At 46.9% G+C, this 14852-nt stretch overlaps 1 protein-coding gene across 3 annotated transcripts in view; it reads right to left on the bottom strand.

Annotated features, from left to right (window-relative positions):
* LOC126262268 (uncharacterized) overlaps positions 1 to 14852 on the bottom strand; it is a 508717-nt gene that overhangs the window by 378658 nt on the left and 115207 nt on the right. The window lies entirely within an intron of this gene.

Genomic DNA, 14852 nt, shown 5'->3' with positions numbered 1-14852 from the left:
CCATTTCGGAAATGTTTCCGGAATTGAATATTCTGAGGCCCAGTGTCAAGACAGTGCTGAAAATACCAAATTTCAAGCATTAACTCTCACCAAGGACAACGCAGTGTCGCTAGCTTTCATTAACGACCGAGAGCAGCGGCTTTCGCATAGAGTTGTCAGTTCTAACAGACAAGCAACACTGCGTGAAATAAACTCAGAAATCAATATGGGACGTATGGCGAAAGAATCCGTTAAGACAGTGCGGCCAAATGTGGCGTTAATGGGCTATAGCATTAGAAGACCGTCACGAGAGCCTTTGCTAACAACACGACATTGCCTGCAGCGCTTCTCCTGGGCTCGTGGCCATATCGGTTGAAATCCTAGATGAGTGGAAAACCGTGACCTGGTCAGATGAGTCCCGATCTCAGTCGGTAAGACGTGATGGTAGGGTTCGAGTGTGACACAGAGCGCCCGAAGCCGTGGACCCAAGTCGTCAACAGGCCACTGCGCAAGTTGGTAGTGGCTCCATAATGGTGTAGGCCGTCTCTATATGGAACTGACTGAGTCCTTTGGTCCAACTGAACCGGTCTTTCATTGGAAATAGTTATGTTCGGCTATTTGGAGACCACTTGCAGCCATTCACGGACTTCATGTTCCCAGACAACGATGGAATTTTTATGGATGATAATGTGCCATGTTACAAGGCAATAGCTGCTCGTGATTGGTTTGAAGAACATTGTGGATGATTTGGCCACCCCGATCGCCCGACGTGAAACCCAACGGGCATTTAGGGTACCCGATCGAAAGATCGGTTAGTGAAAAAGTCCTGGACCGGCAACACTGTCGCAATAATGGACGGCTATAGAGACAGCATGCCTCACATTTCTGCAGGGTACTTCCAACGACTTGTTGGGTCCATGCCATGTCGATTTGCTGCACTACGCCGAGCAAAAGCAGATCCGACACTATATAAGGAGGTATCCCACGACTTTTGATACCTCAGTGTAATGACGACCGTACATAACGAAAACGATCAAAAGGATCTGACATGTGAACGTCAATATAATATAGAGTTTTGCAAATACCGGCTAAATAAACCTTATTTAATGTCACACTTGAAAGCTTTTGGAAACGAGCAGTCTTGTTGTTGCTGCAGTCCTCCTTCCGAAGACTGGTTTGATGTGGTTCTCCACGCTAGTCTGTCCTCAGCAAATCACTTCAACTTTGCATTAGTAGTGCGACCAACATCCATTTGAACCTCCTTGGTTTCCCTGTGCAATTTTTATTCCTAACTCTTTCCTCCGTTGCCAAATCGACTATTCCGTGAAGCCTCGCGACGTATTCTATCATCCAATGTCTTCTTTTAGTCAAGTGGTGGCACAAATTTCTTTTTTTCCCCATTTAGATCCAGTACCTCTTCAACAGTTATCTGATCTCGTGTCTAACATTCAGAATTCTTCTGGAGGAACATATTTCAAAAGCTTTTATTCTCCTCTTGCTTGAACTGTTTACCGTTCACGTTTCACTTCCGTACAAGACTACACTCCAGATAACTACCTTCAGAAAAGACTTCCTAACTTTTACATTTATATTTGATGTTGAAAGTGTTTCTCAAAAACACTTTTCCTCCTATTGCCAGTCTGCCTTTTTCATCTCTCTGCTTCATCCATCATCGCTCACTTTACTGACCAAATAAGGAACCCCATCTACTACTTTCAGTGCCTCAGTTTCTAATGAAGTTCTGTCAGCATAGCCGATTTAATTCGACTCCATTCCATTAACCTTGCCTTATTTTCTTGTGTTCATCTGATAATCTCTTTTCAAGACAATCCCCATTCCGTTGAACAGCTCTTCCAAGTCCTTTGCCGTCTCTGACACAGTCACCACATCGGCAAAACGGCAAAGTTTTAAGGGGGGTAGGACGTCAAACGGGCCGACTTGGAGCAGGAGAGGCACCACAGGACATTTTAATTTCCACTTTCTATACTTTTACAAATAAATTCATTAAACTTTGTCAGCATGACCAGGAAGGATTCAGAATTCACACTCATAGCAGTGGAAGTTCGAAAACATGACGAAATGATTTTTGTTACATGTGAAATTTCATCATTTTTTTCACTTACTAATGTCAGTATTTGTTGCTATAGGTACACTTTTCTTCATACGTAAGAGATATTCTTCGATGAATTTTGCACAGCATACAAACCATATTTAAAGGTGTATGAAACTCTAGAATTTTCCAAATCTATTAAAAACTGTGGTAAAAATTGAGGTAATTAACTACAAAATTTGTATTTTTTCGAAACATCAAGTTTAAAATACAACAGCTTATTTGTTTTTCCATAAATTAAATAAATTCTAGAGTTTCACACAGCTGTAAGTATGGTATGTATGCTGTGCAAAATTAATCGAAGCATCTCTCTAACTTATGAAGAAAAGTGTACCTATAGCAACAAATGCAGCCATTAGTAAGTGAAAAAATGATGAAATTTCGCACGTAAAAAATTTTATTTTGTTATATTTTCGAACTTCCACTGCAATGAGTGTGAATTCTGAATCCTTCCTGGTGATGCTGACAAAGTTTTATGAACTTATTTGTAAAAGTATAGACACTGGAAATTAAAATGTCGTGTGATGCCTCTCCTGCTCCAAGTCGACCCGTTTGACGTCCTACCCCACTTAAATATTGTCCCTCAACTTCAATTCTAAATTTCTCCCCACTTTCTTCTAATGCTTGCCCAATGTACAGATTGATTAGCATCAGGAAGAGGCTAGAACACTATCTCACTCACTCACTGCTTTCCTTTTACGTTCTTCGACTCTTATAACCGTAATGTACTCGTAGTTTCTGTGAAGTTCTAAATAACATTTCGTTCTCTGAATTTTATTCCTGCTACCTTCACAATTTGAAGGACTGTAGTCCATTCAATAATGTCGAAAGCTTTCTCCAAAACTACTAATGCTTACAAACGTGCGTTTCATTTCTTCAGCCTATGTTCTAGTAAGTCATAGAGTTAATATTGCCTCGCGTGTTCCTACATTTATCCGCAACCCAAACTTATCTTCCCTGATGTTGGCTTCTACGAGTTTTTCCAGTCTTCTGTAACTTGTATGAGTATTCCGCAGCCATGACTTATTAATCTGAAGGTTTGGTAGTATTCACACCTTTGAGCACCTGGATTCTTTGGAATTGGAAACGGGCATGAAAGTCGCTAACAAATATTTCGATAGCCGAGACGAAGAATCGAGCTCCCGAATCGAAATTTAGCAAATTGTGCAGTATGCTAGGGTGGAGGTCCTCCTAGTGCGGGACACTTGGACAAGAGGCTTTATGAGAAACGCCTAACTGCCAGGTCTGATGAAATGCACTTCAACTACCGCTCGCAGGTCACTCGGCACTTGGGTTGTGAGCGCATAGTCTGTCAGTGGAAATCACTGCTGGTAGATGCCTGTTCTAGTTGGACCTAGCCGTGGGACCCGTCTCGTCGCCGTCTGTATGCTATTTTCGCAACGCCCACCGCCCGGAAATGCTTCCATCCCGAGCATGCCACGCTACGACTTCTCGTTTTATTTTTTCAGCACATCGTATGAAACGTGTGCCAACGACATGCCCCAAAGCTTTCAAGTAAAACAGCGCTTGTCAATACTGCAGCTGTCTCAAACTTGTAACTAAAATCTGGAAAGCGATCTGAGATTTTCTTTAACATAATGGGCATCTTATTGTTTTCTTTCTCAAATGTAGAATGCGAAGGAAATATATTAACTGCCCCAAAATAAACTTTGAAGACCATAGCTGCTGTCAGCCTAGCCACGGTCTAAATTATGTGAAATCAATGATAATTATAATACACTCTACTTATTAAGAACTATAATATACAGTATTGATGCTTCACACTAATATTTATTTTATACTTCGTTGTGGACCGTCTCTGTGCTTTCTAGGCCAGCCTCAGACAACTTCAGGCGAAACAGATACGAAACACAACATCAGCTACAGTTTATAGCTGTACAAAAATTGTTTTTCCAAAGATATGTGGCCTTTTACTATAATATATCTAGAAAAAACACAAGCATAATGAAATCCACAAAGAAGGTTTTTTTTTTTTTTTTGGTCATCAGTCTACTGACTGGTTTGATGCGGCCCGCCACGAATTCCTTTCCTGTGCTAACCTCTTCATATCAGAGTAGCACTTGCAACCTACGTCCTCAATTATTTGCGTGACGTATTCCAATCTCTGTCTTCCTCTACAGTTTTTGCCCTCTACAGCTCCCTCTAGTACCATGGAAGTCATTCCCTCATGTCTTAGCAGATGTCCTATCATCCTGTCCCTTCTCCTTATCAGTGTTTTCCACATATTCCTTTCCTCTCCGATTCTGCGTAGAACCTCCTCATTCCTTACCTTATCAGTCCACCTAATTTTCAACATTCGTCTATAGCACCACATCTCAAATGCTTCGATTCTCTTCTGTTCCGGTTTTCCCACAGTCCATGTTTCAGTACCATACAATGCTGTACTCCAGACGTACATCCTCAGAAATTTCTTCCTCAAATTAAGGCCGGTATTTGATATTAGTAGACTTCTCTTGGCCAGAAATGCCTTTTTTGCCATAGCGAGTCTGCTTTTGATGTCCTCCTTGCTCCGTCCGTCATTGGTTATTTTACTGCCTAGGTAGCAGAATTCCTTAACTTCATTGACTTCCTGACCATCAATCCTGATGTTAAGTTTCTCGCTGTTCTCATTTCTACTACTTCTCATTACCTTCGTCTTTCTCCGATTTACTCTCAAACCATACTGTGTACTCATTAGACTGTCCATTCCGTGCAGCAGATCATTTAACTCTTCTTCACTTTCACTCAGGATAGCAATGTCATCAGCGAGTCGTATCATTGATATCCTTTCACCTTGTATTTTAATTCCACTCCTGAACCTTTCTTTTATTTCCATCATTGCTTCTTCGATCTACAGATTGAAGAGTAGGAGCGAAAGGCTACAGCCTTGTCTTACACCCTTCTTAATACGAGCACTTCGTTCTTGATCGTCCACTCTTATTATTCCCTCTTGCTTGTTGTACATATTGTATATGACCCGTCTCTCCCTATAGCTTACCCCTACTTTTTTCAGAATCTCGAACAGCTTGCACCATTTTATATTGTCGAACGCTTTTTCCAGGTCGACAAATCCTATGAAAGTGTCTTGATTTTTCTTTAGCCTTGCTTCCATTATTAGCCGTAACGTCAGAATTGCCTCTCTCGTCCCTTTACTTTTCCTAAAGCCAAACTGATCGTCACCTACCGCATTCTCAATTTTCTTTTCCATTCTTCTGTATATTATTCTTGTAAGCAGCTTCGATGCATGAGCTGTTAAGCTGATTGTGCGATAATTCTCGTACTTGTCAGCACTTGCCGTCTTCGGAATTGTGTGGATGATGCTTTTCCGAAAGTCAGATGGTATGTCGCCAGACTCATATATTCTACACACCAACGTGAATAGTCGTTTTGTTGCCACTTCCCCCAATGATTTTAGAAATTCTGATGGAATGTTATCTATCTCTTCTGCCCTTATTTGACCGTAAGTCCTCCAAAGATCTTTGAAATTCCGATTCTAATACTGGATCCCCTATCTCTTCTAAATCGACTCCTGTTTCTTCTTCTATCACATCAGGCAAATCTTCACCCTCATAGAGGCTTTCAATGTATTCTTTCCACCTATCTGCTCTCTCCTCTGCATTTAACAGTGGAATTCCCGTTGCACTCTTAATGTTACCACCGTTGCTTTCAATGTCACCAAAGGTTGTTTTGACTTTCCTGTATGCTGAGTCTGTCCTTCCGACAATGATATCTTTTTAGATGTCTTCACATTTTTCCTGCAGCCATTTCGTCTTAGCTTCCCTGTACTTCCTATTTATTTCATTCCTCAGCGACTTGTCTTTCTGTATTCCTGATTTTCCCGGAACATGTTTGTACTTCCTCCTTTCATCAATGAACTGAAGTATTTCTTCTGTTACCCATGGTTTCTTCGCAGCTACCTTCTTTGTATCTATGTTTTCCTTCCCAACTTCTGTGATGGCCCTTTTTAGAGATGTCCATTCCTCTTCAACTGTACTGCCTACTGCGCTATTCTTTATTGCTGTATCTATAGCGTTAGAGAACTTCAAACGTATCTCGTCATTCCTTAGTACTTTCGTATCCCACTTCTTTGCTTTTGATTCTTCCTGACTAATGTCTTGAACTTCAGCCTACTCTTCATCACTACTATATTGTGATCTGAGCCTATATCAGCTCCTGGGTACGCCTTACAGTCCAGTATCTGATTTCGGAATCTCTGTCTGACCATGATGTAATCTAATTGAAATCTTCCCGTATCTCCCGGCCTTTTCCCAGTATACCTCCTCCTCTTGTGATTCTTGAACAGGGTATTCGCTATTACTAGCTGAAACTTGTTACAGAACTCAATTAGTCTTTCTCCTCTTTCATTCCTTGTCCCAAGCCCATATTCTCCTGTAACCTTTTCTTCTACTCTTTCCCCTACAACTGCATTCCAGTCGCCCATGACTATTAGATTTTCGTCCCCCTTTACATACTGCATTACCCTTTCAATATCCTCATACACTTTCTCTATCTGTTCATCTTCAGCTTGCGACGTCGGCATGTATACCTGAACTATCGTTGTCGGTGTTGGTCTGCTGTCGATTCTGATTAGAACAACCCGGTCACTGAACTAAATGGTTCAAATGGCTCTGAGCACTATGGGACTTAACATCTGTGGTCATCAGTCCCCTAGAACTTAGAACTACATAAACCTAACTAACCTAAGGACAGCACACACATCCATGCCCGAGACAGGATTCGAACCTGCGACCGTAGCAGTCGCGCGGTTCCGGACTGCGCGCCTAGAACCGCGAGACCACCGCGGCCGGCGTCACTGAACTGTTCACAATAACACACCCTCTGCCCTACCTTCCTATTCATAACGAATCCTACACCTGTTATACCATTTTCTACTGTATCTAGATTGAGCCTTAGCATTTCCCTTTTCAGATTTACTAGTTTCCCTACCACGTTCAAGCTTCTGACATTCCACGCCCCGACTCGTAGAACGTTATCCTTTCGTTGATTATTCTATCTTTTTCTCATGGTTGAAGGTATCAACAAATAAATCTTATATTACATTATAAAGATTGAAAGTATAAAAATATACAGGTAAAAAATGGTACACAAGTGACGACTGGAACATGCTAATACATTATAGAGATAAAATATGTGGTGAATGTGATGAACAGGCAAAAACAGGGCGCAGGAGACAGCAAGGAGTAAATCGAATGTCGTTGGGAAATAGTCATACTGGTTACATTATATTATGGCGAGAAAAATAATAGCTGACTGGTGCTGCTTTATTAAGGGTGATAATGGAACTGTATTTGATCGCTAAGGATTAAGTTAGGATTCAGTGATAGATGTTTATTGATAGCCAGATCTTCAAGTAATGTCAGTTTTCTGGAGAACGTTTCATATCATAAGAATGCTTGTTCAGCAAAGGTGGAATCTTCCTTTTGCTGTCTCCAACGTCTTTCATGTCCAGTCAGTCTAGTAGTTATAGGGCTAACTGATTCACTTGCATGTAATTTGCCACGCAAACTGCGGGAAATGCTAAAAATACCACTGTTCTAAGTGTGAAATCTTTTTTTACTCTTGAACAGAATGTGGGAACAATATTCTTAGCATAAAATAATTGGTGTACATTTCATGGATTTTAATTTGATACAAGTACTTGAGAAGTGCTACCTACATACATTGTGGGAGTGCCATTTAATGTACGTGTGATTTAGTGCCTTCTGAAGAGGATACAGAAGTCCTGCTATCCTCTGCCTCCTCTTTCTACTAACATAAGAAAGTTATCAGTTAATGTGGGACTATAACCAATACATTGTGTAATTTTTTTAATTAATTTTAATTCATTCACAAAACGTGATCTGATTTGTGGAGGGACGAACATGTAAATAATGTTCATCTAAATGGCACAACAGGAGCCATAGTACAGTCCCAAAACACAGAAAAACTCACGCCTGGTCCACCCCCCCTCACCGTAACGCTTCCGAGGCCGTCCGTCCGTCGAGGCCTTGGAGATCCTACAAGACTACAAGAATGATGACAATGTGGGATCTGGCTGTTGTAGTACCTACTCTGCCTGCTCGCCCAGGTGCAGCTGTACTAAAGGACTCTACCGTTATGACTGATGCCAAGACGTCTTGGACTCACACGGACAATGTGGAACATATGGACACCACAATGGCAGCGCCCTCGTGCCATCTAAATGGCACAACAGGAGGCATAGTACAGTCCCAAAACACAGAACAACTCACGCCTCGTCCCCCCCCCCCCCCCACCGCTTCCGTGGCCGTCCATCAGTCAATGCCTTGGAGAACCTACAACACTACAAGAAAGACGACAATGTGGGATATGGCTGTGCTAGTACCTACTCTGCCTGCTCGCCCAGGTGCACCTGTACTAATGGACTCTACCGTTATGACTGCTGCCAAGACGTTCTCCCACGGACAATGTGGAACATACGGACGCCACAATGGCAGCGCCCTCGTGCCACCTTAATGGCACAACAGGAGGCATAGTATAGTCCCAAAATACAGAACAACTCACGCCTCGTCCCCCCCCCCACCCAAAGCTACCGAGCCAATCCGTCTGTTGAGGCCTTGGGGAACCTACTAGACTACAAGTAAGACGACAATGTCGGATCTGGCTGTGCTAGTACCTACTCTGCCTGCTCGCCCAGGTGCACCTGTACTAATGGACTCTACCGTTATGACTGCTGCCAAGACATCCCCCCACGGACAATGTGGAACATATAGACGCCACAATGGCAGCCCCCTCGTGGCATCTAAATGGCACAACAGGAGCCATAGTACAGTCCCAAAACACAGAAGAATTCACGCCTGCCCCCCCCCCCCCCCCCCGTAACGCTTCCGAGGCCGTCCGTCCGTCGAGGCCTTGGAGATCCTACAAGACTACAAGAATGATGACAATGTGGGATCTGGCTGTATTAGTACCTACTCTGCCTGCTCGCCCAGGTGCAGCTGTACTAAAGGACTCTACCGTTATGACTGCTGCCAAGTCGTCCTCCCACGGACAATGTGGAACATATGGACACCACAATGGCAGCGCCCTCGTGCCATCTAAATGGCACAACAGGAGGCATAGTACAGTCCCAAAACACAGAACAACTCACGCCTCGTCCTCGCCCCCCCCCCCTTCCACAACGCTTCCGTGGCCGTCCGTTAGTCGAGGTCTTGGAGAACTTACAAGACTACAAGAATGATGACAATGTGGGATCTGGCTGTGCTAGTACCTACTCTGCCTGCTCGCCCAGGTGCACCTGTACTAATGGACTCTACCGTTATGACTGCTGCCAAGACGTTCTCCCACGGACAATGTGGAACATACGGACGCCACAATGGCAGCGCCCTCGTGCCATCTTAATGGCACAACACGAGGCATAGTACAGTCCCAAAACTCAGAACAACTCACCCCACGTCCCCTCTCCCCCACCCCAACGATTCCCAGGCCCTCCGTCCGTCGACGCCTTGGAGATCCTACAACACTACAAGAAAGACGACAATGTGGGATCTGGCTGTGCTAGTACCTACTCTGCCTGCTCGCCCAGGTGCAGCTGTACTAAAGGACTCTACCGTTATGACTGCTGCCAAGACGTCTTGGACTCACACGGACAATGTGGAACATATGGACACCACAATGGCAGCGCCCTCGTGCCATCTAAATGGCACACCAGGAGCCATAGTACAGTCCCAAAACACAGAACAACTCACGCCTCCCCTCCCCCCCCCCCCAAAGTTTCCGTGTCCGTCCGTCAGTCGAGGCCTTGGAGAACCTACAAAACTACAAGAAAGACGAGAATGTGGGATCTGGCTGTGCTAGTACCTACTCTGCCTCCTCGCCCAGGTGCACCTGTACTAATGGACTCTACCGTTATGACTTCTGCCAAGACGTTCTCCCACAGACAATGTGGAACATATGGACGCCACAATGGCAGCGCCCTAGTGCCATCTAAATGACACAACAGGAGGCATAGTACAGTCCCAAAACACAGAACAACTCACGCCTGGTCCCCCCCACCCCCTCACCGTAACGCTTCCGAGGCCGTCCGTCCGTCGAGGCCTTGGAGAACTTACAAGACTACAAGAATGATGACAATGTGGGATCTGGCTGTGCTAGAACCTACTCTGCCTGTTCGGCCAGGTGCAGCTGTACTAAAGGACTCTACCGTTATGACTGCTGCCAAGACGTCTTGGACTCACACGGACAATGTGGAACATATGGACACCACAATGGCAGCGCCCTCGTGCCATCTTAATGGCACAACAGGAGGCATAGTACAGTCCCAAAACACAGAACAACTCACGCCTCGTCCCCCCCCCCCACCACAACGCTTCCGTGGCCGTCCGTCAGTCGAGGAATTGGAGAACCTATAACACTACAAGAAAGACGACAATGTGGGATATGGCTGTGCTAGTACCTACTCTGCCTGCTCGCCCAGGTGCACCTGTACTAATGGACTCTACCGTTATGACTGCTGCCAAGACGTTCTTCCACAGACAATGTGGAACATATGGACGCCACAATGGCAGCGCCCTCGTGCCATCTTAATGGCACAACAGGAGGCATAGTACAGTCCCAAAACTCAGAACAACTCACCCCACGTCCCCTCTCCCCCACCCCAACGCTTCCCAGGCCCTCCGTTCGTCGACGCCTTGGAGATCCTACAACACTACAAGAAAGACGACAATGTGGGATCTGGCTGTGCTAGTACCTACTCTGCCTGCTCGCCCAGGTGCAGCTGTACTAAAGGACTCTACCGTTATGAATGCTGCCAAGATGTCTTGGACACACACTGACAATGTGGAACATATGGACACCACAATGGCAGCCCCCTCGCGCCATCTAAATGGCACAACAGGAGGTATAGTACAGTCCCAAAACATTGAAGAACTCACGCCTGGTCCCCCGCCTCAACGTAACGCTTTCGAGGCCGTCCGTCCGTCGAAGCCTTGGACTACTTACAAGACTACAAGAATGATGACAATGTGGGATCTGGCTGTGCTAGTACCTACTCTGCCTGCTCGCCCAGGTGCAGCTGTACTAAAGGACTCTACCGTTATGAATGCTGCCAAGACGTCTTGGACTCACACTGACAATGTGGAACATATGGACACCACAATGGCAGCCCCCACGCGCCATCTAAATGGCACAACAGGAGGCATAGTACAGTCCCAAAACATTGAAGAACTCACGCCTGGTCCCCCCCCCCCCCCTCAACGTAACGCTTTCGTGGCCGTCCGTCCGTCGAAGCCTTGGACTACTTACAAGACTACAAGAATGATGACAATGTGGGATCTGGCTGTGCTAGTACCTACTCTGCCTGCCTGGCCAGGTGCAGCTGTACTAAAGGACTCTACCGTTATGAATGCTGCCAAGACGTCTTGGACTCACACTGACAATGTGGAACATATGGACACCACAATGGCAGCGCCCTCGATCCATCTAAATGGCACAACAGGAGGCATAGTACAGTCCCAAAACACAGAACAACTCACGCCTCGTCCCCCTCCCCCCTCCCCAACGCTTCCGTGGCCGTCCGTCAGTCGAGGCCTTGGAGAACCTACAACACTACAAGAATGATGACAATGTGGGATCTGGCTGTGCTAGTACCTACTCTGCCTGCTCGCCCAGGTGCACGTGTACTAATGGACTCTACCGTTATGACTGCTGCCAAGACGTCTTACCACAGACAATGTGGAATATATAGACGCCACAATGGCAGCGCCCTCGTGCCATCTTAATGGCACAACAGGAGGCATAGTACAGTCCCATAACTCAGAACAACTCACCCCACGTCCCCTCTCCCCCACCCCAACGCTTCCCAGGCCCTCCGTTCGTCGACGCCTTGGAGATCCTACAACACTATAAGAAAGACGACAATGTGGGATCTGGCTGTGCTAGTACCTACTCTGCCTGCTCGCCCAGGTGCAGCTGTACTAAAGGACTCTACCGTTATGAATGCTGCCAAGACGTCTTGGACACACACTGACAATGTGGAACATATGGACACCACAATGGCAGCCCCCTCGCGCCATCTAAATGGCACAACAGGAGGTATAGTACAGTCCCAAAACATTGAAGAACTCACGCCTGGTCCCCCCCCCCCCTAAACGTAACGCTTTCGAGGCCGTCCGTCTGTCGAAGCCTTGGACTACTTACAAGACTACAAGAATGATGACAATGTGGGATCTGGCTGTGCTAGTACCTACTCTGCCTGCTCGCCCAGGTGCAGCTGTACTAAAGGACTCTACCGTTATGAATGCTGCCAAGACGTCTTGGACTCACACTGACAATGTGGAACATATGGACACCACAATGGCAGCCCCCTCGCGCCATCTAAATGGCACAACAGGAGGCATGGTACAGTCCCAAAACATTGAAGAACTCACGCCTGGTCCCCCCCCTCAACGTAACGCTTTCGACGCCGTCCGTCCGTCGAAGCCTTGGACTACTTACAAGACTACAAGAATGATGACAATGTGGGATCTGGCTGTGCTAGTACCTACTCTGCCTGCTCGCCCAGGTGCAGCTGTACTAAAGGACTTTACCGTTATGAATGCTGCCAAGACGTCTTGGACTCACACTGACAATGTGGAACATATGGACACCACAATGGCAGCCCCCACGCGCCATCTAAATGGCACAAGAGGAGGCATAGTACAGTCCCAAAACATTGAAGAACTCACGCCTGGTCCCCCCCCTCAACGTAACGCTTTCGAGGCCGTCCGTCCGTCGAAGCCTTGGACTACTTACAAGACTACAAGACTGATGACAATGTGGGATCTGGCTGTGCTAGTACCTACTCTGCCTGCTCGCCCAGGTGCAGCTGTACTAAAGGACTCTACCGTTATGAATGCTGCCAAGACGTCTTGGACTCACACTGACAATGTGGAACATATGGACACCACAATGGCAGCGCCCTCGTGCCATCTTAATGGCACAACAGGAGGCATAGTACAGTCCCATAACTCAGAACAACTCACCCCACGTCCCCTCTCCCCCACCCCAACGCTTCCCAGGCCCTCCATCCGTCGACGCCTTGGAGATCGTACAACACTACAAGAAGGACGACAATGTGGGATCTGGATGTGCTAGTACCTACTCTACCTGCTCGCCCAGGTGCAGCTGTACTAAAGGACTCCACCGTTATTACTGCTGCCAAGACGTCTTGGACTCACACGGACAATGTGGAACATATGGACACCACAATGGCAGCGCCCTCGTGCCATCCAAATGGCACAACACGAGGCATAGTACAGTCCCAAAACACAGAACAACTCACGCCTCGGCCTCCCCCCCCCTCCCCAACGCTTCCGTGGCCGTCCGTCAGTCGAGGCTTTGGAGAACCTACAACACTACAAGAAAGACGACAATGTGGGATCTGGCTGTGCTAGTACCTACTCTGCCTGCTCGCCCAGTTGCAGCTGTACTAAAGGACTCTACCGTTATGACTCCTGCCAAGACGTTCTCCCACGGACAATGTGGAACATATGGACACCACAATGGCAGCGCCCTCGTGCCATCTAAATGGCACAACAGGAGGCATAGTACAGTACCAAAACACAGAACAACTCACGCCTCGTCCTCCCCCCCCCCCCCTTCACAACGCTTCTGTGGCCGTCCGTCAGTCGAGGCCTTGGAGAACCTACAACACTACAAGAAAGACGACAATGTGGGATATGGCTGTGCTAGTACCCACTCTGCCTCCTCGCCCAGGTGCACCTGTACTAATGGACTCTACCGTTATGACTGCTGCGAAGACGTTCTTCCACGGACAATGTGGAACTTATGGACGCCACAATGGCAGTGCCCTCGTGCCATCTTAATGGCACAACAGGAGGGATAGTACAGTCCCAAAACTCAGAACAACTCACCCCACGTCCCCTCTCCCCCACCCAAACGCTTCCCAGGCCCTCCGTTCGTCGACGCCTTGGAGATCCTACAACACTACAAGAAAGACGACAATGTGGGATCTGGCTGTGCTAGTACCTACTCTGCCTGCTCGCCCTGGTGCAGCTGTACTAAAGGACTCTACAGTTATGAATGCTGCCAAGACGTCTTGGACACACACTGACAATGTGGAACATATGGACACCACAATGGCAGCCCCCTCGCGCCATCTAAATGGCACAACAGGAGGCATAGTACAGTCCCAAAACATTGAAGAACTCACGCCTGGTCCCCCCCCCCCTCAACGTAACGCTTTCGAGGCCGTCCGTCCGTCGAAGCCTTGGACTACTTACAAGACTACAAGAATGATGACAATGTGGGATCTGGCTGTGCTAGTACCTACCTTGCCTGCTCGCCCAGGTGCAGCTGTACTAAAGGACTCTACCGTTATGAATGCTGCCACGACGTCTTGGACTCACACTGACAATGTGGAACATATGGACACCACAATGGCAGCCCCGACGCGCCATCTAAATGGCACAACAGGAGGCATAGTACAGTCCCAAAACATTGAAGAACTCACGCCTGGTCCCCCCCCCCCCCCTCAACGTAACGCTTTCGAGGCCGTCCGTCCGTCGAAGCCTTGGACTACTTACAAGACTACAAGAATGATGACAATGTGGGATCTGGCTGTGCTAGTACCTACTCTGCCTGCCTGGCCAGGTGCAGCTGTACTAAAGGACTCTACCGTTATGAATGCTGCCAAGACGTCTTGGACTCACACGGACAATGTGGAACATATCGACACCACAATGGCAGCGCCCTCGATCCATCTAAATGGCACAACAGGAGGCAT

This window comes from Schistocerca nitens, chromosome 6 (assembly GCF_023898315.1).
Source record: "Schistocerca nitens isolate TAMUIC-IGC-003100 chromosome 6, iqSchNite1.1, whole genome shotgun sequence".
NCBI lineage: Eukaryota > Metazoa > Arthropoda > Insecta > Orthoptera > Acrididae > Schistocerca > Schistocerca nitens.
Note: the sequence above shows the minus strand (reverse complement) of the source record. Positions and strands in the feature narration are given on the sequence as shown.